The sequence below is a fragment of the Cavia porcellus genome, unplaced genomic scaffold, assembly GCF_034190915.1.
Source record: "Cavia porcellus strain 051 isolate PalLab524CR breed Dunkin Hartley unplaced genomic scaffold, mCavPor4.1 scaffold_13, whole genome shotgun sequence".
Classification (NCBI taxonomy): Eukaryota; Metazoa; Chordata; class Mammalia; order Rodentia; family Caviidae; genus Cavia; species Cavia porcellus.
The window spans coordinates 8251076-8278764 of record NW_026947496.1 but is presented as its reverse complement, the minus strand read 5'-3'; the positions used below and the strand labels follow the sequence as shown (position 1 = coordinate 8278764).

Below are 27689 nucleotides of genomic sequence, written 5' to 3'. Positions count from 1 at the left end.
TATCTTAGAATCACAGCTCCCCACCCCCAGCCCCAACACACATTCAGTGTCAGCACCCAGATGGCTCTGGAAGATAACTGGGCACGGGGGACAGATGTTTAAAAGGGCTGGAAAGGGACACAGAGGTACACACAGTGGTCGTTACTGGATGGTGAAATCGTAGATGTTTTTCAATTCTCTGCATTTTTCCTATTTGTTTATTTAATGCTTCTATCATGAACATGTTTCATATTCTAAAAAACAAGCCATGTCTAAGACAGCCATTCCTAAGTTATAGAAAGAAGAGGCAACTCAGAGGAGGGGTAGATCTGCTTCCCCCCGCAGAGGATAGCAGGATTCTGTTAGGTCAGTGAGGTGCAATTCAGATCATGATGACAGATGATCTGTTCTTCTACCTGACTATATCATGGTCTCTATTTGTGCAAGAGGGATGTGTTCCAAAAACCACTGCAGGTGTCTAAAACCACAGAGGGTACCAAGTTAGCTCCATCTCTGCCTACAGAGATAGAGACGGACTTATAGATATAAGCTTTTGTGTTTATGTTTAAAGGAAGTACTTAGGGCTTCTCTTTTGCCCATCTGAGCTGCCATCGTCACCCCTCTCATGCTTTGGGGTCATTACTAAGTAAAAAAGGGGTTACCTGAACACAAGCACAAGTCAAGATGGCTACAGGTGACACAGGTGAGTAGTGTTTCCAGCATCGAGATGGTGCACAGAGAGACAATTCACATCCCAAACTGGGTGGAATGTGACAGAGTGGGATTTCATCATGCTACTCAGAATAAAATGCAATTTAAAGCATATGAATTATTTCTGGAATTTTCCATTTGATGTTTTCAGCTTGCTCTTGGCCACAGGTAGTTGAAACCAAGGAATGCAGAGCACAGATAAGGCAATGTGTTTTCTAGACCTAAGAACAAGGCACAGAGGTGGGCCACTGTACCTTCTCTTTGGAAGTAAGACTGTCCCAGGGCACAGCCACTCTGCAGCTGAGAACTGGACTCACCTTCCACAAAGGCAGGGACCCACAGCTGGAAGCCGCAAGGAAAACCAAGCTGAAACAGGCAAACAAGGGTGCTAAGCACTGAACCTGCAGACAGGTCTCAACACCTCGACATTCTGGAGGGTCTCGTCTGTGCCAGACGGAGACTGCATGCTGAAGGCGGAGACGTGAACGGGACGTGGAGCCCGGTGGTCCATGCAGGACGATTTAGCCTCTTCCTGCTGAATGAGCTGAAACTGCAGAGGCCTTGGGGGCGTGAGTGCCAGGGAGAGGGGGCAAAACAAACACGCAGCTGAAGTCTGCTGACTGGCTGTGAGATCTGAGCAGCCTGAGCCTTAGTTTCCATAGCCATGAGTGAGGATAATAATAAGCACTTCCTAGAGATGCTGCAAGGTGGCTAGGTAGGTCCTGCCTTTCCTCATCACGGGGACAAAATACCTAATGCCTGCAATTTAAAGAGGGGAGGTTTATTTTGGCCCTCGGTTTGGAAGTTTCAGTTTTTGCATGGTCAGAGGCCTGGTTGGAGGATCTGGGTGGAGGAAAGCCGCTCACCTCATGGTGATTGGAAGGCAGAGAGTTAAGGGAGGAGCCAGTGAGGGAGGTAAACCCTCCAGGTCACTCCCCGGTGGCCCCCTCTTCTAACTGGACCCTAACACCAAGCCAACTCTAGCACACTCTGCAGTCCAACCACCTTGCACAAGCCCTGCCCCTGAGTATATGTGGCTTGTGGGGGGCACCTAGATATAAACCAAAGCAGTTGCCATCTCCCCATTTCTGAGAGCAGCCCCCAAACCCAGGGAGCCAACCCCAGCAGACCCAGCCTTGTCATGGTGTAACTCTGAATTATTATGTGAACCAACGACTGTTCCCCAAGCAGCTGGCGGATATTGAACACTGGTGTCTGTGCAGAGCGCTGAAGAAGCTTCATCTGCTCATCCCCACAGGCTTTTCTAACAACCACGCCTGTAAAGTTTTCATAAAGTAGAAACACTTGAGGAGCTGGAAGAAAATATTGTGACATAACTCTCATAGACCTCAGCCAATCAGATGGGTCTTCACCGCTTTAAAAGAAAGCCAGATATTTAGATAATAGAACAATTTGTAACAATCCTTCATTCCCCAAATATCAGATTGTGCTTAATATTTTTAATGACATTTTTCTTTTGCACATTTACGGAATTTCTAATTGTCCTACAAGCCCAATTCATCTCACAGCTCTATGTGCCATCCATTTAGTTACCAGGAGTGAGAGTGCATGTCTATTTGGTGACTTGTCTGGGTTCAGGGTCTACTTAAAATTTGCGAGTTGGTATGTGAGGCTTTTTCTCTGTGTGGGCAGTTTGGATGCGAGGTTGATGACCTGAGTCCACGTCTGTGCCAGCCAGCTTGCCGTTACTGTCGCAAATGCCTGAGATAAGCAAGTATAAGCAGCTCACATTTTGGGACACTTAAGTCATGGTCAGTTGGCAAAATGAAGCAGAGCACATTTATGGAAGCCAAGGGGAAGAAGGCGGGGAGCCAACTGGCAGACAGAAGATAAGCTGAGAGCCCCGAGTCCTGTGCGGGGGAGACACTTTGTTCCCACGACATGAGTGAGTGTCCTAAGTGCACACAGGGACAGGGTGGGAACCCAGTCTGAGGGCTCATTTTGTGCGCTTGCTGGCCACACATCCCTTTGCCCGCTCCTTGCCCTTCATCAATCCTTGCTGTTCCTGTCACAGCCATGCTGTGGCCTCTCAGAGCCTCCTGTGTCTCTTTTCCTCGGCTTCCTCACAAGCAGAGAGTGTAGCAGGCTGCACACATGGATGAGCCCCTCCTGCAGAATGGCGTGATTCCACTAGGGGATGAGAAACTGAGCCACAAAGGTGGGAACTTCTTCCTTGGCATGGTCCCCTCTGAGCCTCCGCCTGCCCTGCACTGGGCAAGGAGGCACTGCAGAGCTGCACCCCAGACGCTGAGGAACAGGCTCTCCCAGAAAACTTTATTTAGCCCAAGATCAGCAAAAGAATAGAGGGCACAGGTCCCCTAACTTCCTGACATCCCACAGAGATGAGCCAGATCAAATCACAGTGGGACCTGCAAGAGAGATCTGGGTTCTGAAGGAAGCTGCCAGCCTAGCAGAGGGACAGGACCTCCCTGTCCACAGGGTCATCATGGCAGAGCGGTCCTGTGCATGATGACTAAGACAGGCCGCAGTGCCATGCAGTCTGGGTTGGGGTGTCTGTGAGGTAACTGACTTTGGCTCATGGTTTCAGAAGTCTTGGTCCAGAGGCAGGTGGCCCATCACCTGAAGACTGTGGCGAAGCAGTGTCTCATACTGGGCATGCTTGGCAGAGGAAGCTGCTCATCTCGAGGCACTCTGGCAGCAAAAAGAGACAAAAAGCATCCAGGGTCCCAGTAACCCCTGGAAGGCCAGCTTCCAGTGCCCTTACTTCCCTCTGTGAGGCCCCGCCTCCCAGCACCGACATGGGCTGGGACCAAGTCTTTAACACAGGGCCTTTGTGGGTCTGGGTCGCTCCAGGTGCACACCCTGCAGGCTGTTGATGGTTTATAGCACTAAACTCTCCTCCCACTACTTCAGCCATGAGAACCTGCAGACATCAGCATCAGGCCCCCGGGGGCAGGGGGGGGGGACTGGAGTCTCCCCAGAAGCAGAAGGAATCTGCAGTCCCCAGAAAAGAGGAGTTTGGAGCAGCTCCTCCTCCTGGAAGCCTAGGGGACTCCTAATTCCAAAAAGTCACCTAGCAGGCTACAGTCAGTCCTGGGAGAACTTCCAGGAAACCTGCTCTTTGCACCATTTTGTCTTAATATTTCATGACAGAGACTTTGTGGGCTGGTGTATGCCATCCTTTCCAGCACTCTGGGAGACTGAGACGAGAAAATCACAAGTTTGAACCTCGCCTGGACAATTAGCAACTCAGTGAGACTCCATCTCAAAATAGGAGATAAAAATGGGATAAAAATGAGCTCGGTAAAAAGGTCCTTCACTCAGTTCCTGGTAATGGAAAAACAAATTTCAGAGCAGAATTCAGAAATATTATTCTGATAGGGCAGATGACAGGACTGCTGAGTTACAGTCCGTGGATGTGTCTTAGTGTCTCCACAGCTGTACTTACCTAGCTTGGTCTTCTGTTCCATTCAAATCCAACAAACAGATTCTGCTTTTTTATTATTCAGATCTTAAATTTTGTTGCATGGTTACCATAGAACTCCTCACAGTGAAATTATTTTTTTCTTTCCAAAGATGTAAGATGTTGGAATTCCCAATATTTCCTTGAAATTTGGGGAAAGACTACCTGGTTTGGAGCTAACACAGGATAGAGAACTCCCGAACATCAGTTTCTAAATTCTGGCAAGCGATGTCTACCAAAAGTACTTTTTGCCTAAGAGGAGGGAGCTGGAGGCCCAGAACAAGGAGGCCTGGCATCCTCTGTCCCCTGCCTGCTCCCTGGCTCCAGGGTCCCTCTGTCACTTGAACTGTGATGCAAGTATTTCCAAATGACCCCAAGATGTTTTTCCTCTCCTCTACACTGTTTGTCTTGAAACAGACTAGGTGTTAAAGATAAGCCAGGTTTGGAACTGTGGCTGGACCCAAGTGTGACTAATCGCCAGCCACGCGTGCAAGGAGCACATCTCCCTTTGCCAGAGCTCCCCCTCTCCCCTGTCTCCGCTCAGTCATGTCCTGCTCCCTGACACCACCGCCCCCAGGAAAATGTCTCTGGTGGACAGCAGACTCGGCCAGCACCAGGATGCCTCCCACAGGGCCACAGTATGTGACAGCACGGCGGGGCTGGGCCGTGTGGGTGCCCAAGTCAACAGCTGCTTCCTCCAGATGCCTCCCGCATCCTCCAGCAGCTGCTTCTCGGCTCAGCTCGCTCACCCTGGGGCTCTCTGTAAGTCTTAGATTATAGGCAGCCCCTGCCCCTTTCTGTAAGAAATGCCACTGACAAGCAGAACCTGGGCCATCCCTCCACATTTCCGTGTCCACAGTGGGCCTCGTCGATGGACTGGGCATCTGCAATGTAACATGAACGCAGAATCCTTCTCAGGGCGCCAGGCAGCCCTACCAACCAACTGCTATTGGCTTTTTAAATAAAAATGATCCACCATCCAGGGACTAAGCCCCATTCAGATCTCACAGTCCATCACTGCAATTGCAACCTAGCATTAAGAAGGGGGCCATAAACCAACTCTTCTGATGGCCTCCCAATTTTATGTAGTCAGCATTAAATGAAGACAATCTAATTCTTTTAAACCATCATCTAACGTCACTTGAAGTAAAATATCTCTAAGTTTAGTGACAAAACTGGCTATCTTTGAGTGGGGCAACAGCATTTTGTCATTTGTATACTTGGAACCTGTTCCCAGGTGAGAGATGTCAAGTCAGGCACTATAGGACTTACAGTTAAATCTCTATTCTTGCAGAGGACCACAAGCCCCTCACTTAACCAACCACCTTTGGTCATGTCCCCCAGGGCCCTTGTCTCCTTCTGTTGTCAATTTTACAAAATTCAGAGAAATGGCGAAATTTTTCTTTACTGAAATGAGTGAAGTAGATCTCGTGGCCCCCGCACATGTGAGCATCCCAGGTGTAGGAAACCACCAGCTCCGCTGGCAGGGCTGTTAGCCTCAGAAGCTGGGGAAGATACACTTGCTGCTTGTACCTCTGGCCAATCATAGACTTTGCTGGTTCACACAAGTCTCAGTCCAGACACCTAAAATCTCTGAGGAAAGAGACACTGCCTCACTATCTCTGACTCCCAAGAGCCTGGGCCAGTAACTGCCAAATCATTGAAAGTGACTCTTCCCACTGCTCAAAGCTCCAAGAAGCAGCCTTGAAAATGTGTGGCTTTCAGAAGACAGCATGCCTCGCTCTTAAAAAACATACCCATCCCTGCCAGGCAGCTAAAAGATCCCAAGAATCCTTCCTTTCTCAGGACACTGTTCCTGGAAGAGTGAGCTGGAATATTGCTTGCAGGCCTGACTGCAGTTTCTATTAGGCTGATCCAATCCACAGCCTCGCCAGTGGGCGCCCGGTGTCCAGAGGCGAGGGGGGCGGGGGTCTCTTTGAAGAATCAGTATCAGATGCTGGGACCATCCCAATCCTTGACCCTTGGGCAAAACACATCAACTTGAAATGGCAAAACCCCCAAGAAAGTTCATTAGAACATCTGGCACCTTATCAGGGATTTATCAAGCTTTCCCGAGTTGATCCAAGCTCTGTTTTAATGAAAATCGCCTGCCGATGAGCAATTTATGCCAAGAATTTTTCCTTTTTTTTCTGTCCCTCCTTCTCCTTCTGCTTTCCTTCTTTCTTCTTTCTTCAATCTCTGGCTTTTACCCCTGCAAAAGTTACTTCTGAAATAGTAACGAAGCCTCTTATTTCCAGGCCTGCTGTATACACTGTTATTATCAAACATTTGTGCGTAGATTAATCGCTCTGTGTCAACATAAATAAGTGTCATGGAATCCGTCATCGCAGCTTGAGATGGGGCCTTACACGAGGCTGAATTACCCTGGACTTGCGCAACAGGGTCCTTGGCCAACACCACATAACCTTTCAGTCTTAATTTGTATAAGTAAGAAAGATCTTATATGTTTTACTGATTTTTAAACTGGTAATTGTATACCAGTCACATATTTTAATTAACTAATTGCTATTCCTCTGTACTTGTGCCGTGAGATGACTTAACTCTAGAAGTTGCAATTACAAAATGAAAATAAATAACTATATTCCAACGGAGTACTGCCCATCCATATAAATCAACAACCTTTGTTCATAGCCTTGGGGAAAATATGACTCTTTGAACAATCAAAATGTCATTACCACAATATTACCATATGCTCCTTTATTTCTCTGTTCTGCCCAGGCCCAGTGGTGCGCTTTGTTTTGTGATTTCTCCACTTACATAAATAAACTTACAATGGCAGTCAATGAAATGAAGAAGAGGTGTAGTTGAGGTCCAAGTGAGGGGCCACGGAGCTCAGGACCACAAATCCTCAAGGGTCTGAAGATGGAAACTCAAGAGCCCCAGTGGTCTGGAAAACATAAAAGATTGCAGAGTCTGAAGGAGAAGTTAACAGCCAGCGGCCTGAAAAGGCAGAGGGTGAGATTAGAGGGGAGCATAAACAGGCAGGGCGCAGGGCATTTTAGGGCCGCTAAACAGCTCTGCGTGCCACTGTGATGGTGGTCACGTGCCATTTCACTTTGGCCAAACCCGTGGAATGTGCAGTGCCAAGAGCGAACCCTGCTGTGCAGCATGGCCTCGGGGTGACGGTGTGCGGACACAGATTCATCACCAGGACACGCATCCTCTGGGGGCACCCAGGGCCGCCGTGAGAGGTGGGGGCAGTACGTGGCAATGCTCTGTGTTTTGTGCTCCATTTTGTTGGACCCTAAAACCACCAAAAACAAAGTCTGTTTTTAAAAGTCTAACATGACTGCTCCTGACATAAAATAAACCAAAAACAGAAAAAAGAATAGGGACAGGTTCGTATAGGAGACGCATTACCTGTACAGTAGGAAAATTCCATCCAGCAACATAAAACTATAGCCCACTCACAACTTCATGAATTTATTCATTGAATAAGTGTAAGAAATGCCAGCTGCTTAAGTGACTATAGGAACCTCCACGGAACCGGAAAGACAAGGCGCAGAGATTAACAGGTAACTAAGTGTTAGAGAGAGCTTGGAGGTGATGAAGAATTAGCCACTTCAGGAAGACAGCTAATCTGCTTCCAGCAGGATCAGTCAGGACGCCGCACGGCAGGTGAAGCAAAGGGTCAGAATCCACAGGCAGGGAGAGGCGCGTCCACAGGTCCTGCCTCAGGCATGGGGACCGAGCAGTGCCCAGTCCTCCTCTGGCTGACTGGGGTCCTTCCAGTCCTGTCCTGCGATCCAGGCCTCCCCCGTATCCTTACTGTCACAATTCATCCCAGTCGCCAAGCCACGTTCATATCTAGTGTGTGTCATGCTGTCTGATCCACTTTATTTCCTTCTTTATTTTAAACTCACTTTTGTGTTTCACAAACATCATATAAATACATTCACTTGATACAAGTTTCAAGCGCTATTGAGTGAATATCGCACTGAACGCTCTCTCAACTCTGTTCTCTAAGAAACACAACCCGCCAACAATTCCTGGAGAGGAATTCACCCCACCTCGCAGACACACTGCCCGCTGGCCCCTTACCCAAGGACCAGACTTGGCTGATTTATAGACTGAAAGAAACATGTGGACCACATACAGTGAAAACATCTCCTTTCCACATGATTCAAACAAACCCACCACAGAACAATTAAGAGATCAGTGAGGCCACTAAAGGTGCAACCATGACGGGCAAAGGGGATGTCCACAGAGCATTACAGCGAACACACTGACTAGTGATAATGGACTTCTGTCTCTGTATTTATGAGTCTTGGATTTTAGAGATACAATCTGAAGCCATTATGAATGAGTTATATGCAGCCTAGGATTTGCTTCAAGATGGTACCATCCAGGGCAGGGGACAGTGTTTTTTTAGGGGGCAGGTGAGACTGAGAGAGGGCTGACCGTGTGTGGATAACTGCAGAGCTAGCTAATGGGTACCTGGAGGTGTGCATGTGCTTAGAATTTTCCATACTAAAACTTAAAGGACAAAAGAAGTGGGAAGCTCTGGTTGCGTTTCACTGCAGGTCCTGGGAGACATTCATTCCTGCTGTCCCCAGGCCACTGGGGGATGGGAACAGCTGATGGGATGTCTGGTGGCAGGCGTGGGCACAAACCTAGCTGAGCGGCCCTAAGTTAAGGAAACTTGACTGCTCTCCTGAGACCTTAGCTTGGAGGTTTCTGTCACTTTGTGGCAGGCTTAGGTCCCCACACCCTGGCTTGATCTCAAACACCCCACATGTCCCTTCCTCATCTGGGCAGCGGCGGGGCTCCAGGACTGCGTGGGAGTCTCTGCCCTGGAATGCGGCGTCCTGACACAAGTGTCACAGGAGCAGAGGTGGCCGAGCAGGGCTCCGGACTCTGCCCAGGAGTGAGGAGATGACTGAAATATTTCCTTTGCAAAGGAGCCTGCGTAGATGGGAAATGATTAATTTGCCATGAGGAATTTTAGACTCTGCAGGGTGGTGCCCTCAGGAAAGAAGGCCTCTCTGAGGAGCCAGCTTGAGAGAGAAGATCCTTGGGTGCCCAGGCACAGGAATGTCCTTCCCCTCCCACGCTCGTGGGACCGTGGCCTCCCCAGAGAACAGAGGCAGCAGGGGATGGGCAGAGAGATGAAACCCATTAACCTGCTTTGGAAACGTTGTGCATTATCAAAGGACATTTGCAAGAAATGAAAAAACGATCTTCGAGATGGGAGGAAATCTTTATAAATCACACATCTGACAAAGGCCGACTATTTAAGACATCTAAAGAACAGCTATAACTCAACAACAAAATTTGGCAAAGGAAGCAAAGAGATATTTCTCCAAGGAAGACAGTCACATGGTCAGTACTCACATGGAATGATACCCACATCACTAGAGAAACGCAAATCAAAACTTCAAGGAACGCTCATTTTATTTCCACCAAGATGCTGTAATTTTTTTAATGTGGAAAATAAGTGTTAATGATGTGGAGAAACTACAGTGCTCATATGTTTCTGACAGAAATGCAAAATGGTAGCACCAACATGGAAAATACTAGGACAGCTCCTCGAAGAACTAGACCTAGAATCCCCACACTATGTAGCAGACCCTCTCTGCTGTAGTCAGGATTTGCAAGGGAATAGATTTAATACAGGACACATAATTTGTAGGATTATTTTATAGTTTTCACCCAAAAGATCAAATGCAGAGGAGTGCAAGACACCTGTCCATGCGCTAGAGACCAAAGAATCCATCTGAGGGCCTAGATCTCCTGGCAATGTCCTGCACAAGTCCAGCCAAACACCTAGCACTGACAGCAATGTCTCATGCAAGTCTGTACCAAGGCTCTGCACTGGGAAGGCCTAAAAGCCAGTGATGGGAGCTAGAAAGTCTGCACCAGCAGGATGAAGGATCTGAGCCAGCAGGCTGAGGATCTGCACTGGAATCAGGAAGCGACACTCAAGCTAAGGACCTCTGTCATCCTCAGTGACAGCAAGGGCCTGAATTCTCCTTTTATGCTGTTGGCAGCCACCCTCAGGTGGGCCTTCCACACCCAGCACCGTGCTCAGTCCAGCTGGGTGGTCCAAGGTGACCATTAGTTAATCCACCACACACTCCTAGGAATAGCTCCAAAGGAACTGAACGCAAGGGCTTGAGCAGGTGCAAAACACTGGTGTCACAGAAGCACTGCTCACAAATGCCACGGAGTACAAATAAACTAAATGTCTGTCAACAGAGGAACAAAACGCGGGGCATACATCAGTGGACTGGGACTCAGCCTGTGCGGGGGCTGGATTTTTGAGAAATTCTCCTGCATGGATAGACCTCGAAAACATGCTAAGTGGAATAAATCAAACGCCCAAGAAACCAAACATTACATGGTTCTTACATGGGATATCTAGAAAAGGCAAATTCATGAAGACAGAAAGTTGATTAAAGCAGGGGCTTAGGACAGGAAAAGTGAAAAGTTATTATTTAATAACCATGCCACAGAGTTCTATCTGGGATGGCGAAAAATATTAAGATGGGGACAGTGATAACTGCAGCTTGCTGGGTATAATACCACACAACTGTACACTTCGAGAGCATTATATTGGCAAATCTGTCACCTATATCTTACCACAATCTAAAAAAGTACTTTAATATACCAAAACCTATAGAATTTACAAGTGAAACCGGTGGATTTGTATGGAATATGAATTATTTCTCAGTAAAGTTAAAGAAACTTTTATTTTTGAGACAGGGCTTCACTGCATATTTCAGGCTGGCCTTGAATTCACTTTGGAACCCAGGCTGGACTTGAATTTGGCAATCCTCCTGCCTCAGGCACCTGTGTGCTGGGATTAAAAAAACTTTTAAAAGGAACCCAAACACCCCGTCCTGGGCTGATGTCCACTGAGGTGTGGGTGATGGAAAGGATAAAACTGCCCGCCTCGCTGCCCTGTGGTTTCCCACTGTTGACCTGGCCCTCTCCTGCAGGCACTCACAGAACAGGTGTGGCCTGTGTCTTCGTGTTTTTTGGTGTTTGGGGGACAGGGGTTGGCTCAGTGTCTACACAGCGCGTCTGCCAAGAACACCAACAAGCACATGCAAAACCCAGTATGCCACAGCACTTCTGCTTGGTAACTCTCAACGACTGAGCCATGCCCTCATCCTTAAACATGAGGAGCAAGTGGCGAGCGGAATAGATGCCTCCAGCAAGAGGAGGCTGAGTCCTCCTCACATAACGCTGGCGGGCAGGGAGAAGCGGGTGGTCACCAGCAAGGCTGTCCTCTGTCCCGGACCAATTGGGGCACCACCAGCCTCATCTCCCTCCACCCCACAGGCCCTGCCCAAGTCCAGCTCCACAGGGCTGTGCAGGAGCCATTCAGCCTGCAGACCCCAGCTGCCTCCTCCCCCTCTGTTCAGGTCTTAGCCCGTTCTCACCGCATCTCCAAACCCTTTCATGACCCCCACCCAGCACACCCCAACTCGGAGTCACTTGACTTTCCTCCTTGTGTCTCCACTCAACACAGGCCGGCTTCTTCCACTTCTGTCTGAACTCTGGAGCCCTGCAGACAGGGGCCGCGGGTTCCCTCCGTCCCCACTGCCTGCATTGAGAAGCTCTGACGTGTTTGCTGAATGAAATGAAGTGAATGGATGAACTAGCAAGCAAGTGGCAGGGCCACCACTTCGGGAGACCTGGGGACAACAGGAACAGGGGAGGAAATCAGGACAACTGCGTTTCCTGGGAGCTGACCGAAGCGGCCCTCTGTGTTCCTATCAGTCCCGTGCATCGCTGGGGCACTCAGATCCTGTTAGGGTTCTACATGGGTGAGTCCCTCTCAAGACCCCCAAAGTCACCCTCTGGAGGCCACTGCAGGCCAGTCTCCGTCGCGTCTGTCCCTCACCTACTTTGATGCTTAGAGTCTGTCCCCCAAATCTCGGGGAAAAGGTCCTCTCCACCACTCTTTGGGGAGAGGGGGAGTGCCAGGGGAGAGAAGTAACTCGTGTTCGCCTCCTCTGGTGTCACTCCAGCCTCATCACATGCCTCAAATCCTCAAAAACCACCATGTTTCCCAGTCTTCCATCTTCTGATTATTGGCTGGTGTGTGGAGAGCAGCATCAGCATGGTGTCCCCTTTGCCCCTGGAATGCCTGGGGTGCTTTCTGTTAAGCCTTCGGGCACCTCCGAGAGGTGTGCCCAGGATCACAGATGCCCAACAACAGCGGACTGTCGAAGCTAATCGAATTCCTACTGTGGCTCAACATTCAGATCTGGAATCTCCCCCTAAGATTTCCAAAAACCCCCAGGGCCCTGGGCTCACTCCGCTCTGTGCCCCTTCATGCTAATATGGAAACTACAACCAACTGAATCTTTACTGCTTTCTTTTTAGTAAATGAGTACGTGCCGGAGGATTTTTTTTACTGCACAATAAAACCAACATAAAGTGAACTTGCTCCAGTCTTTCTAACACGCTCGTGCCTCCCCCTCCCCACTTGTCCTAGTCTTTATTTGGCGCCCTGCCCGGACCTTAATTGGGTCATCAGCCAGGGATGGCAGGCGGCTCCAGCTCGGCACCTCCACTGGGCCTGGGTGTCCTGCTGTCTGCCCGTTCATTCGGGGATCTGTGTGGTGTGGATAGCCTCTGGGATCAGTTTGCCCCCTGAAGGGGGCTTGGCCTCTGTGGATATTGCTTTAATAGACTGGTTGTTTCTGACTCTGTGTTTTTTATTACATTCCTGTGCAATTCTAGCAGCTGTTTTTGTCAAGAGTCTTAATAAAGTTTGAACTGCTAAACGAACTTTATGGAAATTGGTCACAGAAGACATCTACAGAGCACTGTTTTAGAAAGCCAGAGGCAAAACTGCCCCTCGGCTACCTTCCCGAGTAACAGTAGTGACAAAATAGACCCAGGGTGGGAGGAGGGTGGCGTGATAATTCATTTCTAACTGGATTCCCAGGCTAGATTTGTAAGACCCAACCGTCCACAAATGATTGGTTTCTTTAAGTCTGTGGCCATAATTTATTAGAAACACTTGGCTGTGTGGCCCAAATAGGAAGAAACTTTAAAGACCTTTAAAATGAGAATCAACTCAAGTTTCTTGTTTTGTTTTGCTTTTTTTTTTTGTTATATCATGGTTTTATAAATCTAAGACTCAGAAGATGAAATCTAAGAAACTTAATAGTTTTCTTTAGTCTATGAAAGAAAAATAGCCTGAGTTATTATAGTTTACTTCTCTTAGAATAATTTTAGTATAATATTGTCCCCATTGTGTTAAGCACATTAATTTGGCCTGAAGGTTCGCTTGATTCTACAATGTCCACCTGAGCCAGGAAAGAATTCTCACCTGATTCTAGACCTGCCTTAAGTATGCTCCGCACCACCCCCCTCACATTCTTCCACAGTGTTCTGGAAGAACAGTTCACCAACAGACCAAAACTAACCCTTCCTCTCTTTGGAGTGTGACTTCATATGTCTCCAAGAATCAAACACACTCAGAAAGCAATAAAACCAAACGCTTCAGTCGCCTTGGCCAGAGTTGAGCTCCCACCCCCCGGGCTCCTCCACAGTAGTGGGTCCCTTAGGAAGCATCTCCCCGAAAATTCACATCACCACCCACAAGAGGTTTAACAACAGAGACGTTTTTAGCAGTACTGCACCAAATTGAAACAAAATATTTACGTAGAGATGACTCAGTGACTTTAGATAAGTCACCTCGGACCTGTGAAGGGCAAAGGCATAGGTATAATCAGGTTGGCTGTAAGGCCCCTAGCTCCTGGAACCCTGGAGGTTTCTCTCCCAGATGCAAGAACATTTCTGGGATGAGACCAGAGATCCGTGCAAGTGGTGGTCCCGCTGGGGAGAAGTCACAGCTTGAAGACCATTTTCTCTACAGACAGACACTTCCATCTTCTAGGCAAGCTGGCCGGGATAGTGTGGGTAGATTCTCAGGTGCTGCTGGACTGAGCTCAAAGCAAACTGAAATTCACGAAGCCTGTGGTTCCAGGGTCAGCGCACAAACCCGGCTTCCTCTCCCCACTGTTGGGAACTCATCTGATTCCAATTTGCTTTGGTCTGTCAGAATCTATTTCAATATAAAGCAGAGGGAAAATATAATCAAGGTAAAGGGTCTTCCATCCTTTGCAACGATGTCAGAGTGAAACCCACTAGAGGCGATTCTTGGTTCCTGTGGAGAGGTAATGGACACTCCTTCACGCTGTTTTTAGTATTTAAGAAAAATGGCATAATTCCCACCAGTTACGTGCCGGCACTTGAAGGCCTGTGCTGCCAACAGCGAGGGAATCTGCCTCTAATTAGAATGAGGAAGTCTGCCTCTAAGTAGAGTGACCTCCTTCCTGTCCTGCACAGGGAAGCTTGCACTCCTCCGAACGGACAGTGGAGGGCGCTGCTGTACTTGGTGTGTCACATAAAGGCTCTGCAGGAACACTTCCTTTTGCGGAGAAAAGGGACTCTAATGTGAACATGATGTAGGATAATGAGAACAATAACTACATCGACGTATTTTCCCCAGAAGTTGCTTTTTATTTGCCGAGTGTGAGTGTAGGGCTCTGAGCTGAAGACAGCGAGATGAATGAGTGCACAGCTCATTCCAGGACAAACCTGGACAGTACCGTCAATGCTCTCGAGATGAACACAGGGCTCGCGGACTTTGTAACGTGATGCCTTTGACTACTGTACATTAGGGGTTTCATTACATGTCATTGTTCAGCAGTGTAAAGATAGTATAACAGCAATAAAATATAGAAAACAGCGACTTCACATCTGGCCACAATCAGCAGGGTGTCGTGAACTAGACTGACTGCATTTCAGAGCACGAGCCTGGCACAAATGGTGGAAAGACACACTTCTGAGGCGAGCTGTGACGGATGAATATTATTTTCAACTGCCTCACTAAGATCCCTGCTAGCCACTTCTGCATTCCCTCCCTGCAGCCCGAACCCTAAAGACCCAGTTCAATCCTAGCCTTTTTCATTCCCAAGGTAAACTTTCGCTGCTAGGGGAAAGTACTTTTTTTGTAATTTCTCACTAATCTGACACCACTCCCTACCACACAGGTAACTCAATAAATGGATTTAAGAAGCATAAGCAGGCGTGTGGTGTGCTCAAAGACCCTAGAACTACAAGTAAGGAGACCTGGCTTTAGTTCAAGCACTTTTAGGAACCCCAAGGAGAGGTGCCAGATGGAACTGCAGAACCAGCAGTTAAATTTGAAATTCAGATAAATAGCAAATGTCTGGTGATATTTGGGCCATACTTATGTGTAAAACATATTTGTTGTTTATCTGAAATTCAATTTTAGCTGTGCTCCCTCTAATTTGATTTGCTAAATCTGGCAACCCGACCTCCGACACCCCAGGGACACCCAAATTGGGAAGGACTATAATGCCGTCTCTATAGAACTTCCAGTTTAAAATTCCACTTGTCGATGCTGCCTGCAGATAGAAAGAAAAGCCTATGAATTTGCATACATTTATGTGCCTGCTGTAAAGGTTTTAAAAAATATGAGGCATGGGTTTTCTTCCTCTTTCTTCCTTAGAGAGCATGCTGCTGCCAGGAGCCAGATGGAGATGATTTGGCTGACTTATTATTCTGTTTGATGGAAAACGCAGCTTAGGGAGTCTTGTTTGTATTAAGTCAGGCTGGTGACTACAACAGAATTCAGCCCAAGTCACACGAGGGAAAGTCAATTAGCCGCCCATCGACCAGCTCCAGAGAGACACCTGGGGCAGAGCGAGGGGCCCGCCCAGCACCACCCCGACACACGGCACCTGTTGCTCGGGGCTCCGCTTCCATCTTGGCCAGTTGAACGGAGAATCCAGCTCCAGCTGCTTCCTGGGGTTCTTCTTGGGAATGACCGGCAGGTGCTGCAGAATGAGGAGCAAACAGGTGTCCTGCGGGCAAAAGGACCCCGAGTCAGGCTGCCCTAGCTGCCAAGGGAGTGGGGCATGAGGTGATGCCTAAGACTTGCAAGCAAAGGCAACCAAAGTCACGGCACTCTCTGGGCTCTGCGTCATGCTGCTGCCTTAGAATCGCAGCCTGCCTGGACGTGGTGACCAGAGCTCCCCTGTAAACATGGTGAGAAGGTAAATGAGGACAGCTGTAGGATAACAGTTCAGAGGTTCCTCAAAAGCCTGAGACTACAGGTGCATAGGGCCCAGCAATCTCACTGTCGCTCCTGGGTGTATACCCACGGGGCTCCAGGTCAGCATGGGCAGGGCCCTTTCCACCCGTGCTCAGTGCATCGCTGTTCACCACAGCCAAGAGACCAACTGAGCTGAGCGTCCACCAACACAGGCGAGTAATGAAGAAAATGTCCCTGTGCACAATCACTGCTACCCATCCTGAGAGAAAGGAGGAGAGGCCATCAGTTCTGATGACCTGGATGCGCCTGGGGGACGGTGTGCTAAGGGGAGGGATCCAGAGCCCACCACGGTCTCAGCAGCATATGGGGTCACACTCACTAAGAGGACAGCAGAGTGACTGGGAGCAGGGTGGGCAAGGAGAGGCGAATTGGGGTTCCTAGGCAAGGGGTGCAGCAGTGCAATCAGGCAAAGTAATTGATTTCTGAGATCCATCACACAGCAGATTGACTACAGCTCATAATAATGTATTGCAAGCTTCAAAACTGCTAAGAGTAAGTGTCAAGTGCTCTCGTCTCCCCCAAAATAGGTTGAGGGGGGACAAAACTAATCTGCTTAATTTCATGTTTTATATATATATATATATATATGACCATAACCCATAAATATATAAAATTTGTTTTAAAAACATTTGAATGGATTAAAAAGGAAAACAGTTAAACTAAAAAATTTCTAAGTGCAAAAAAATTTTTAGGTAAACAAGATTTGCAGAGTTTCCTTTTTTTTAGTACTGTGAGCTACTTGTTTTAAAGTACCTTTTGAGGGACTACGTTCTAAGGTACTACACTTCAGCCCTTCTAAGACAGCAGGAAGGAAGGCAGGAGGAGGAAGGGAGGGAGGAGGAGGATGAGAAGACAAATACCAGAGTAGCCCAGGGTGAGCGCTCAGGCAAGCAGCGTGAAGGGAGCTGTTGGACCCGCCTGACAAATAAGGTATAAATCAAAGTGATTAAACCTCAGAGTGTAATGAGGACTGTGGGTGCCCTGAGTCCCACAGGTCAATTAACTGTTAGTGAAGCAAAATTAAATATATTTGAGCTCACTGCAGTGAGAAAAAAACAGCACCTGGACAGAACTGGGCAGTGTCTCAGAAGGGCAAAGTCAGAAGTGAGCCATCTCTAGGGCTTTGAGCTCCGGACTCAGGTTGTTGGAGGCTTCTCCAGGCAAAAAACTTGGAAACTGATCACTTAGGATTGGTGAACTCAACTGAAGCACTGTCTTAAAGTAAACTGTCTTGGGAAGTGAGCTGTGGTTCCAATAAGCAAGCTGTTTGCCAGTGAACCTTCACGCTGCTTTCTCCAATAAGCTGACTGTAGGAATTTCCTAAAGCAAACAGCGAAGTTAGTTCTCAATTTGTAGCCTCATCCTCTGTGGGCAAATTTCCCTGGGACAAACAACTGACTCATGTTGACATAGGTGGACTGGGTCTCTGTTCACATGGTGACCTTTGTGTGAGCAGAGCTGGATGCGGAATTGCTACTTACTGAGCACCTACTGCAAGCACTGTCCAGAGTTTCGCACCTGGAAGCAGCCTCGGTCTGGCCACTGATGGGCTAGGAAACGATTCTAAATGATGTTAAGTCATTGGCTAGGTCCATTTGGTCATTATGACCTGAAAGAGAGAAAAGAAAGAAAAAGAAAGAAAGAAAGAAAGAAAGAAAGAAAGAAAGAAAGAAAGAAAGAAAGAAAGAGAAAGAAAGACCACAGAAGCATTTATCTGACATAAACAGAACTGAGGCACATTTAAAGGTTTTCACTGAAGTCCGCAGCTCTCTGGAATGACTCCAGGACAGTGTGGAAAGATGCAAAGTTAGTTCCCCTAAACTTCTGTCTACAATGCTTCCTTCTTTGTCAGTGCTTCTGACGAAGAATGTATTGATCCGCTTTTCTGCTGCCGGGACAAACTGCTTGACACCCACCACTGGAAGGAGAAGAAGTCTATTTTCACGGTCACAGAGGATTCAGGCCATAGTCAGCTTTCCCATGTCTAGGCACCATGGCAGAAGGCCACAGTGAAGGCCAGCTGACAACTCAGGGCAACCAGGAGGCAGAGAAGAATGGGGAAAGCCAGAGAAGGGTCAGGGCCGAGGACAAGAGTACACCCTTCTGGGTTCCATCTCCAGTGACCCCTCCTCTAACCACACCCACATCCTAACAGCACATCAACTCTGAACCCAGAAGTGGATTAATCCACTGGTGAACCTAGCACCTTATGATCCAGGAGTATTCCAAAAGCCCAGTCTGTGAACACAAGAGCCTTTTGGAGGACGTTTTAGATCAAGCCCTAACAAAGATGAGCACCGTTCCCACGAAAGAGACAGTCACGATCAGACTTACTTGCCTAATTCAATTCAGTGTCTGCTCCACCTACCTGTAAGCTGGATGCTACAGACACCCCCAAACCCAGCCCCTCAACTCAGACTTTGTGCTGAGAAAGCGGCCTTTTGGACTTCACCTGAGGTCTGAGAAACGGTGTTACTTTCCTAAGGAGTTAAATGTTCTGAGCACTGTAGCAACTTTTCTCTCCCAGTATAATCCACCAAAAACATGGCCTAAGTCATAATAACAACCAAGCCCTCCGTTTTCAAAGTAGGACATGAAACTATATCTCAGTGACTTCCTTTGACCCAAAAGAAAAATGCAAAGCTGGCCCTGCTTGGCTTATCTTCATGTTAATCGTGGAGGAAGAGGGTGTTTAAAACACTCAGCAGATTAATACCATTTTCCCAACCTTTGCCTCTCAGTGTTGGGTGCCTCCTGCACTGTGGTATTTGTTTAAATCAACTCCAATGACCTTACTCTCTGTATTTATTATGCTTTGTAATAATATTGTAGCCATCTCTATTTTTTAAATTCCACGCTACTATAAAATATACACTGGATCTATCACTATTTCACCAATCTGCTCATGACTTTGAACTCATAAATGGGTTAGCTTCAAACCTTCTCTTTCTGAGAAAAATAAGATAAACTCTTTTTCATTTACTTTGGAAAGTGCTATCTTCTTTGTTTTAAATATACGGCTTAGATCTATGTTTTCTTTTGAATAGAATTTTCTGTTTTTCTTATGCCGAGCCTGGACAATCCTCTGTGGAAAAACAGAACTGTTTTTGGACAAATGCTGGTATCACAGATTTAAGGAGAACATAATTTTTTATGCACAAAAGAGAAATTTTCTTTAGCTCTTCACTCAACAAAAACAGCAGTTTTAGATTCTACTCAGATATTTTAATGTATTTCAGCATATTTGTAGACTAAAGATAATTTTCAACTGATTGCAAGTGAAATATCTTTCTTGTGTTGAACCAAATAGTTACCAAAAAAATGGCCTAGAATTTGTCCTTTTTTTTTAGAAATGCTATATTGACGTTTTTCACTGTGGTGAGAGTGTATTTTATTTACAGAGACAACATAGCAACGTAAACAGGTGTGAATAAACTACCAGCAATGTGCAAGCCAGCTGAAGAAGGAAGATATATTTCATCCATTAAAACTGGCAATTAATAAGTTAATTAACATTTCTGTCTGGCCAGCCTAATGTACTCTTGAGCATGAAATGGAGTCAGAGTTTTGGTAACTGTGATTAGTGTTACAAATTGCAAGTTACCAAAACTCTACCCACTTAGAACTGCATTTCTCAGCCTTTGCTCAGAATCATCTTTCCAGAGAACATTTCAACACTTTAGATAAATCTCCCGCGACTCCCCTAGCCCTCAGACACAGTGCGGGGGTTCCATGCATGTGTCTGCAACATCCATACAAACAGGGAACATTTTTGGGGATCACCCCCTAAACCAACTGTTACTTCTTTTGAGTCGCTATTACCCCTGTTGATTTTGAGGGCTCTGAAATGTTGAGAAAATTAGCAGCCCCCAAACTCTGGCTTGGAAAAAAGTTCACTCTACTTTTCTTGAAGCAGAGCCAAAAGAATGGACCTAATTAGAACAAAATAATTAAATCCAAAATCCTTTTCTGGATTTGGGTAGGAAAAGAGGAACTCCAACTGTCAACTATTTTCCCCCGAAAACACTAATTATCATCTAACGGCAGCAAGCATGTCACTGACTGAGGGGAGACACTTTCCTTGGGCACTGAGCCCTGTGAAGAACCACAGACACCACCCCACCTTCCATTTTTATTCCTACTCACACACCAGCCCATGTGCCCAGCCAGCTGCCTAGGGGTTAGGATGCGCCCAGGATGGGTTTATTCCACCAAGGAGACCAAAATTTTAGGAACAGTAAAAAAATAAATAATGCTACACAGTCCAAAACGCCTAGAATCTAAAGAAAGAAAATATACTGCAGTTGTCCTTGTCTTAAGACTGAGTTACACTCGGATAAGCCGATCGCGGGTTGATAATGCACCAAACAGCCCTGCTCTGCCAGCTGCGTGGCTTCCACTACAGGGCATCGGCCACCCCACTTGCAGTTGCAGGGTGACTGGGGCCTCGGGCTGCTGCCACGGCAGAAGACCAGACCCCGTATCGCTAACCCGGGAAAGGTCCCAGTTTAACATTCAACGTACGGCTGCTACTGGAGGCTATGACTTTCACACCTTTGTAAAGTCAACAAGTCCTAAGCCCAGGCCTTGTGTTTGGGGACTCTGTGCACTTCCCTGCACGGAAGAGAGGCACAGTAATAACGTCAGGGCTCCCGACTGCACATCGCAGCCCAAGGACACTGTTGGGTGTGCAGACCATTGCCACACTTTGCAGACAGCACATCAGTAACCTGACTTCGGCCATCCAAAAGCGGGCGAGCAAACCTGCCTTAAATCCAATTTGCTAGAGCCCCAGTTACAAGGAAAATGCCCATAAAGTAATGGCAAGATGCTGTGTCTAGCAGCGGTCTGCTTCTCCTTTGAGGTTCATTACAAAGCTCAAGTATTTTATATTAAAATATGGAGTCTCAAACGGGGACAGGCATGACTGCAGTTTTTGAAACCAGCTGCCTCCTCTGTTTTTCTCTCCATCTAGCCGAAGCCTCAGGCCCAGCCTGTGAAAGTTCACAGTAACATCCAGTGTCGCGGGAGGACCGCAGCTCTGGCAGGCCTTGGCTCACTGCAAAGCAACCGCACTAGCACGCCGTTTATCTCGGGACCCTGGCAAAGCTGAAAGGGGCCTTAACTCCACAAGGGCAACGTTTTTCTTCAGGAAAATTGTCAACACAGGTAAAACAGCTGTGTGCAAATGAAGAGGAATTAGCTATTGAGTCAAATTCCTATAGTGTAGGGATGATTTTCATTGACATAAACATAGTACTCTGCTCCAAAGTAATAAAAAGCAGTATTTCCCAAATGAGGTCCAGAGACCCAGATGGTAGCGCATGAGTGATCGATGGTGCATCTGAGGACAGGGCCCTGAAGCACAGCGTCTCTAACTGCGTGGCTGTCCCTCCTCCCTGAACAAGGGCACTGGGGCTCCAGCAGTTAAGTGGTGGGAGGAAGGTCAACACAGATGGAGATATGTGGACAAATTCCAGGGGCATGACCACCAAAAAGTTTGGCTTTGCCAGACTTAGAAAAGACTCCCCATCTTCTGTGTGATTTAATAGCTGCAAGGAGTATGAATATTGTGAGGGACACTTTCAAAGGCATAAGTGTATTATAAGAGTCTGGGAAAAGCAATAAGAGACGCCCCTTTCAGCTTCCAGAGGGGAATACGCCTTTTCAAAAATTTTATTAATCCAGAGTTTAAACCTGCTACTATCGATTAAAAATTACTAATACTGAGGCTTGCTTCATGCCATGACCTGTGAGGAGGTATAGAAAAAGGACAGCAAAAAGAATGAGGGCTAGAGGTGGAGCGGATTAAATCTGCAGAGCCACAGGCTCAGCCTGCACGGGGCGAATTTCGCTTTGCCCACCACCACCCTCGGTGTATCTGCGGAACCGCAAGTTAACTGTGTTTAGCAAGGCATGTTCATCTCTCACTGGGTCCGTCACAATGCGTTTTGCTATACTGGGTTCTCTCTAAGTCCCACGAGGAGGGATATTTTGCTGTTCATTAAAATAACCTGTTCGTGGTAAATGTGAGTTGTGTTATAAAAGCTAGTTTTTACCAGTTTGGGGGGGAGCTCACTACTAATGAATTTTCAAATAGGCTCTCAAAAACAGCCATTTCTAACAAATAAATTATATAAATTTACAATTAAATAAATTAATCTAGAAATAAAGGTAATAAGCCCAACCACTGAGTTTATTAGTTATTATACAGTTTAATACCATCTTTCCCTTTCAAGCATGTTCACAAACGCCTTTTGGAACATTTTACTAGTTGTCTAATAGGTCTGTCATTGTAATTCCTAAATCTGTGTCTTCTCATTAATATCTGCTGGTGGCCTTTTGTCATCTGAGTTGAGATCTCATCCATCCTCACCCTACATAGTTCTGTGTTGTGTCCTAGACATCGTGACTGTTATGAGACTCTGGGACTTGTTTAAATCCTACGGACAATGCTGATGGTTTTGTTTCAGGAGACAACCACAGTCTAAGCATGTTGGGCCTCGGCTCCAGCCCACCATCTTTGGCCTGTGTTTTAAGATTAGTTCAGCTTTCAAGGCCTTTGCAGTGCTCCATCCACCCCATACCTCCAGGTCAGAGGCAGTGGTCCGCTATTTCAGCTCCCAAAGTCCCTTGTGCGCAGACGAGGATCAGATTTATTTCTGTGTGGCTCAGGAGTGAGCCCAGAATTTATTTATAAGTGGCTTGATGGGTTGCTTTCCCCAGCTCTTCTCTGTGTGTTCTCTGGTCCCCAGCGCTGCCCATCCTGCGGTCTCCCCAGCTCTCCCTGCACCTTCTGCCCGCTAGGGGAGCTGCCAACACATCCTGCTTCCTTTTAGGAGCACAAGAAGTTATGATTCCTTATAAAGTATCAGTTCTGGATTCCTTCAGCTCATGCAGGATTTTCCCAAATTTGTTAGTATGTTTCTTAAAGTGTGTTACCCTTAACACGGGGCAATCATTTCCCGGGATCTGGAGGATGTAACACTGTTGAGAGCTTGCTGGTTTCTCAGTAATGGTGTTTCATTGCTGGCTCACACTAAAGTGTTGGAAATATCAGGTCTTTTGCTTATGGATAGCATCAGGTCTTGGTCATGCTATCCACAAGTATTTTCCCCCAAATGCGGGGATTTGGAGCTGCTAATACCAAATGCATGTACCAGGTGCCCATGATCAATATAATTATGTAGCAAACATACTAATAAAAAAAACTACAAGAGACAGAGGTAAAAGCAAAAGGCCTCAAATTAATAATATTCTTTTTACTCTAGCTTGTCAATCTTGCCTGTTGAAGAAAGTCGGAATGCTGATGCTATGATCTGTTTTATTAGTTGTTCACCTGACCCTTATGTGGAGGGAACAGAAGCCAGTGTTACTATGATGCCGTACTACAAAGAGGCCAGCAGAATGACACTCTCAGAGGCTGAGAGCCGCACTGCACTCTGATTTCATGTGGCTACCCTGTCCCTGAGCATTTCCAATCTCCAGTGTAGACAGAGTTCCATTTCTTTTCCTCCGCGTTCTTCCATCCCATGCCAAGCATGGGCTGTGTGTAGACACCTGCACCGTGTGTTGAGTAGATTTCTCTTACACCAGAGCCAATCCGCACCTGACAGCTGCTGGCAAGTCTGGCTTTGAGACTGAGATACGGCACGGTTCTCCCTCGTAAGTTAGAGGAGGATCCAACAAGTGCAAACAGAAAAGAAGAAGAGAGGTGATGGGAAGAGGACTGTGAAAGAAAATCAAGGGAGGCGCAAGCAGACCCCGCAGGGAAGCAGGTGGGACTCCTGCTGCGCTCAGCCTGGTTCTCCTTGGCTGGGGCTCTGGGTAGGACTCTGCTATGCTTTATCAACTTGTGTCAACTTGAAGGGTTTAGAGGTTTACCTGAAAGATTCAGCACCAGCCAGGATTCTTACTTTGTAAACATCCTTATCCTGTGCAAGAGGACAGCACGGAGATTTTGTGAGTGCCACATTTGCCCTGTGTTGTATTCGGGGGTTGTACACAGAGAACAATTCTAATCAGGACATGGAGTTTATAATATTTTATAATGGTCACGGAAGTTAACACAGGAAAATGCAGGAAATCTATCCACAACACCAAAGACATAGATTATTTAGTCAAGAGCCTAAACCCCACGGCAATGTCCCACATGAGTCCGGATAAAAATCCAGAGCTCAGGACAATGCCTCCACGAGGTCCAGAGCCCACAAGAAGGACTCATGCCAGTCTCTTTTACAGATCCGTGCCGGGTAGACCCAAGGGTCAGCAGTGGATGCCAGAAAGTCTATGCCAGCAGGATGAAGGAGCTGTGCTAGTGGGATGAGGGTTCTACGCTGAAGCCAAGAAGTCACACTCACAACAAAGACCAGGGCTGTCCTGAAAGGCACCACAGCTGTCCTCAACGACACGGAGGCCCCAAGCTCCTCCGAAGACAAGCACAGTCGGGTACATGCCAGGAAGCCAGCGTGATGAGCTCATCCTGGAGACCAAGCAGCATATGTCTTCCCCTCCGGAGCCAGGAAGCAATGCTCGATGTGAGGACCAAGGCTTCTCCAAGAGAACCAACAGATCAGACAGCAACTCAACCCTCTACACCACCCTTCTTCTCCACCTATTTATCCTGGCAACTTTCCTCAGGTGGAGCATCTTCGGTCAATGCCATGCTGACGTAATCCAGCTGGCGTTGTTGATCACCAGTTCTCAACCCATAACACCCTGTAAGGCATGGGGGTGACCTGTGTACAATGTAAGCGAGGCAAAGAGGCTCTCTCTTTTGCTCTTGTTGCTGTGCTGTCTTCTGCTGTCTGGAAGTGTTATCCCTGTGCCACGCCACTCTGCTCTGGAACCATCTGATTATAGACTGAAACTTCCACAAACTATGAACTAAATAAACCTCTCCTTCCTTCATTTTGAGCATCAGGTATTTTGTCTGAGCAACAAGAGAAAATTAACCAAGATAGACCTGACAGAGGCAAAGATAACCACACACACACACACACACACACAGCATGGTCAACGTTGTCATGTAGTGTTGAGATCTCCTTAGAAAGACCTCCAGATTCTGCACTGTCAGAGATTGTGAACTGGGTACAATGTGGACACTTACAGATCAACAACCCAGGGTCTGGTAGAAGGGATAAGAAAATCCAGGAGACAATTCAAGAAAACACAATTAAAACATAATAATATAATAAAAGTCATGTGCCCAAAAGACAGCTTCAATAGTAATTCATTTTGGACCGAGGTGGTTCTTCCCAGAGTTGGTACGGTGAACCTGTGGCACACGTGCACCACGAAAGCTCTGAGAGTTGCCATCATTGCCCATCATTGGCTTAGCCCCTTCCTGGATCCTCCACCAGATTACTTTGAAGGAAACCTCGGACCCACATCCATTTCCTCTGCACCGATCAGTAGAGGGGGGGGGGCATTGCTCAGCAGCACTCCTGGAGACCCCAGGGAAAGCAAAACTTGTAAAAAAAATAAAAATGAAGCCACTGAAGGAAAATTGGTAAGTCAGATGAGGAAAGGAAAAACGAATTAATTCCTAGGAATTACTCTTGGAGTTTGGTGACATTTTGCTATTTAAATATGACAGAAATTTCCATTTCTACTCCTTTTGACTAAAGAAATGGAAGGACAGAAGTCAGACAGTTCACAGGGGAAAACAGCACCAATAGTGGGGGGACATCTACCCACTGCACAGGGTTTAACATGAAAGTAACATATGTGAGCCACGCCGGTCCGCAGTGACAACACTTTTTAAAATATATGGACCATGACCGTATTTTTAGAGTTGTATTTATTTTGCTTCATTCCATGAGACATAAACTGGGATATTCAGTTATAAAATAGCATTTTATTGCTTCTGGGTAATTCCTCAAGAGAGGAAAATAAAGTTTCTTTCCCTCCAAAAAAGTGATAAATGTTTAATAAAACATCTAGACTTTTTCCCCCTAAAGGCTCGGCATGACTGTGGAGTATTTTTATAAGAATGTGATAGCTTCCACCTGAATTTAGCGATGAATCAGAATTCAGGTATGAGTACTGAAAAAGGAGAAATTCTTGTGGCTTCCAAGACAGGATTTACCCTTCTGTAGAAGGAACTGCCCATCAAAGGCGCATGCCGTCATTCGGAAGGCTCATAGACTGCCCCCACCAAAAAGAAACACCCACTTGGAAACTACGGCTAAGAGTTTGGAGCGTCAGATTTAGCTCAAATTGCTAGCTACTTATAAGAAAAGTACGAATATTTTCCCTTTCACATGGACCCCAGCACATTCACACGGGGTGCCCGTAATGTGCTCTTCAGCATGAGGGAGCTTTCAGCTCGACTGTTTCCCCAGAAGTATGTAAGGAACCAGAAGCAAATATTTAAAAAGTTACTTAGAAAGCACAAGCATTTTTAAGCCGAAGATGAAAAATCCTTACAAGGTCTATTTAGGATTTCACCCCAAATCCAGCCTTTCCCAGTGAGCCCGGCCAGGGGCCCTGGATGAGAGGGTGGTGTGCCCCGCCCCGCTCCTCCGCCCTCCTGTGGCCTTGACCCTTCGGGAGTGTGGCTGGGAGACTGCAGCTGTGAATACCTGTGCACAGACGTGGGCCCTGTGTTCGAAGTGTGATCCTTTTGCCTTTCTTCTCCCCTTTTATTTGCTGTCCTGGTGATGTTTGCTGCCTCGATTTTATACTTCTGGTTTTCATTAAATAAAAGTCAGGAGTCGAAGACCGTAAATCTCTTTGTGTGCTGTGTGGCTCCGAGGCAGCGGGTCCCCTCCCAGCCTCAGCCTCAGGAGCGCACTGCCAAAGCCACCGCTGCAGCCAGCCCGGGGGTGCAGAGCCGGGCAGAGGGGCGCGCGGTGTTTGCCTAGGGCCTGCTCACCAGAGTGTACTTTCTCTTTCTCTGGTTTGTTTTCTCAGCTGGTGGTACACGCTCTGCTCCAGGCCCGCTCGGGCTGGTGGAAAACGGCTTCCTCCAAGATCTAACGGTCCGTTTTCAAGAAGTGGTTTGGAGCTTAAAAGAAGGGAGCTCAGTTAGAGCTCTGTGCCCAGCTTGCCTCTGTTTTTCTTAGTACATGGAAATAGGAGCTGGGTAAACAGTTCAGATTTCACATCCCACCTGCAGCAAAATCAGCCAGAGCAGACAAGGAAGGCTCTTTAGACCTTTCCCACCGCTCCATTTTCTGTGTCTTCCAAGCCTACTCCTGGTCTCTGCTGCACACACACACACACACACACACACACACACACACACACACACCCTGTTCCTATCCCAAGGCGGAAGGTCTTTAACCGAAATGTATGATCCTTACAACACCCAGGGACTCTGACTTTCCTGCTGGAGCCCCAGCCCAGCATGGCGAGTGGGCCGCCCTGACCCCCAGCACTGTAAGGCAGGCCTTCTTCGTGTTTTCTCTCCCTTCCTGA

The 27689-nt window shown here is 47.2% G+C and overlaps 1 long non-coding RNA gene across 1 annotated transcript; it reads right to left on the bottom strand.

The window, feature by feature from the left end:
• Positions 1-6757: 6757 nt before the first annotated feature.
• On the bottom strand, positions 6758-27281 carry LOC134478393 (uncharacterized). Its single transcript, XR_010051012.1, has 3 exons — positions 26852-27281; positions 15892-16014; positions 6758-7043 (listed from the first exon to the last, which is right to left on the bottom strand). It is a non-coding gene; the product is annotated as an uncharacterized LOC134478393 (long non-coding RNA).
• Positions 27282-27689: the final 408 nt, after the last annotated feature.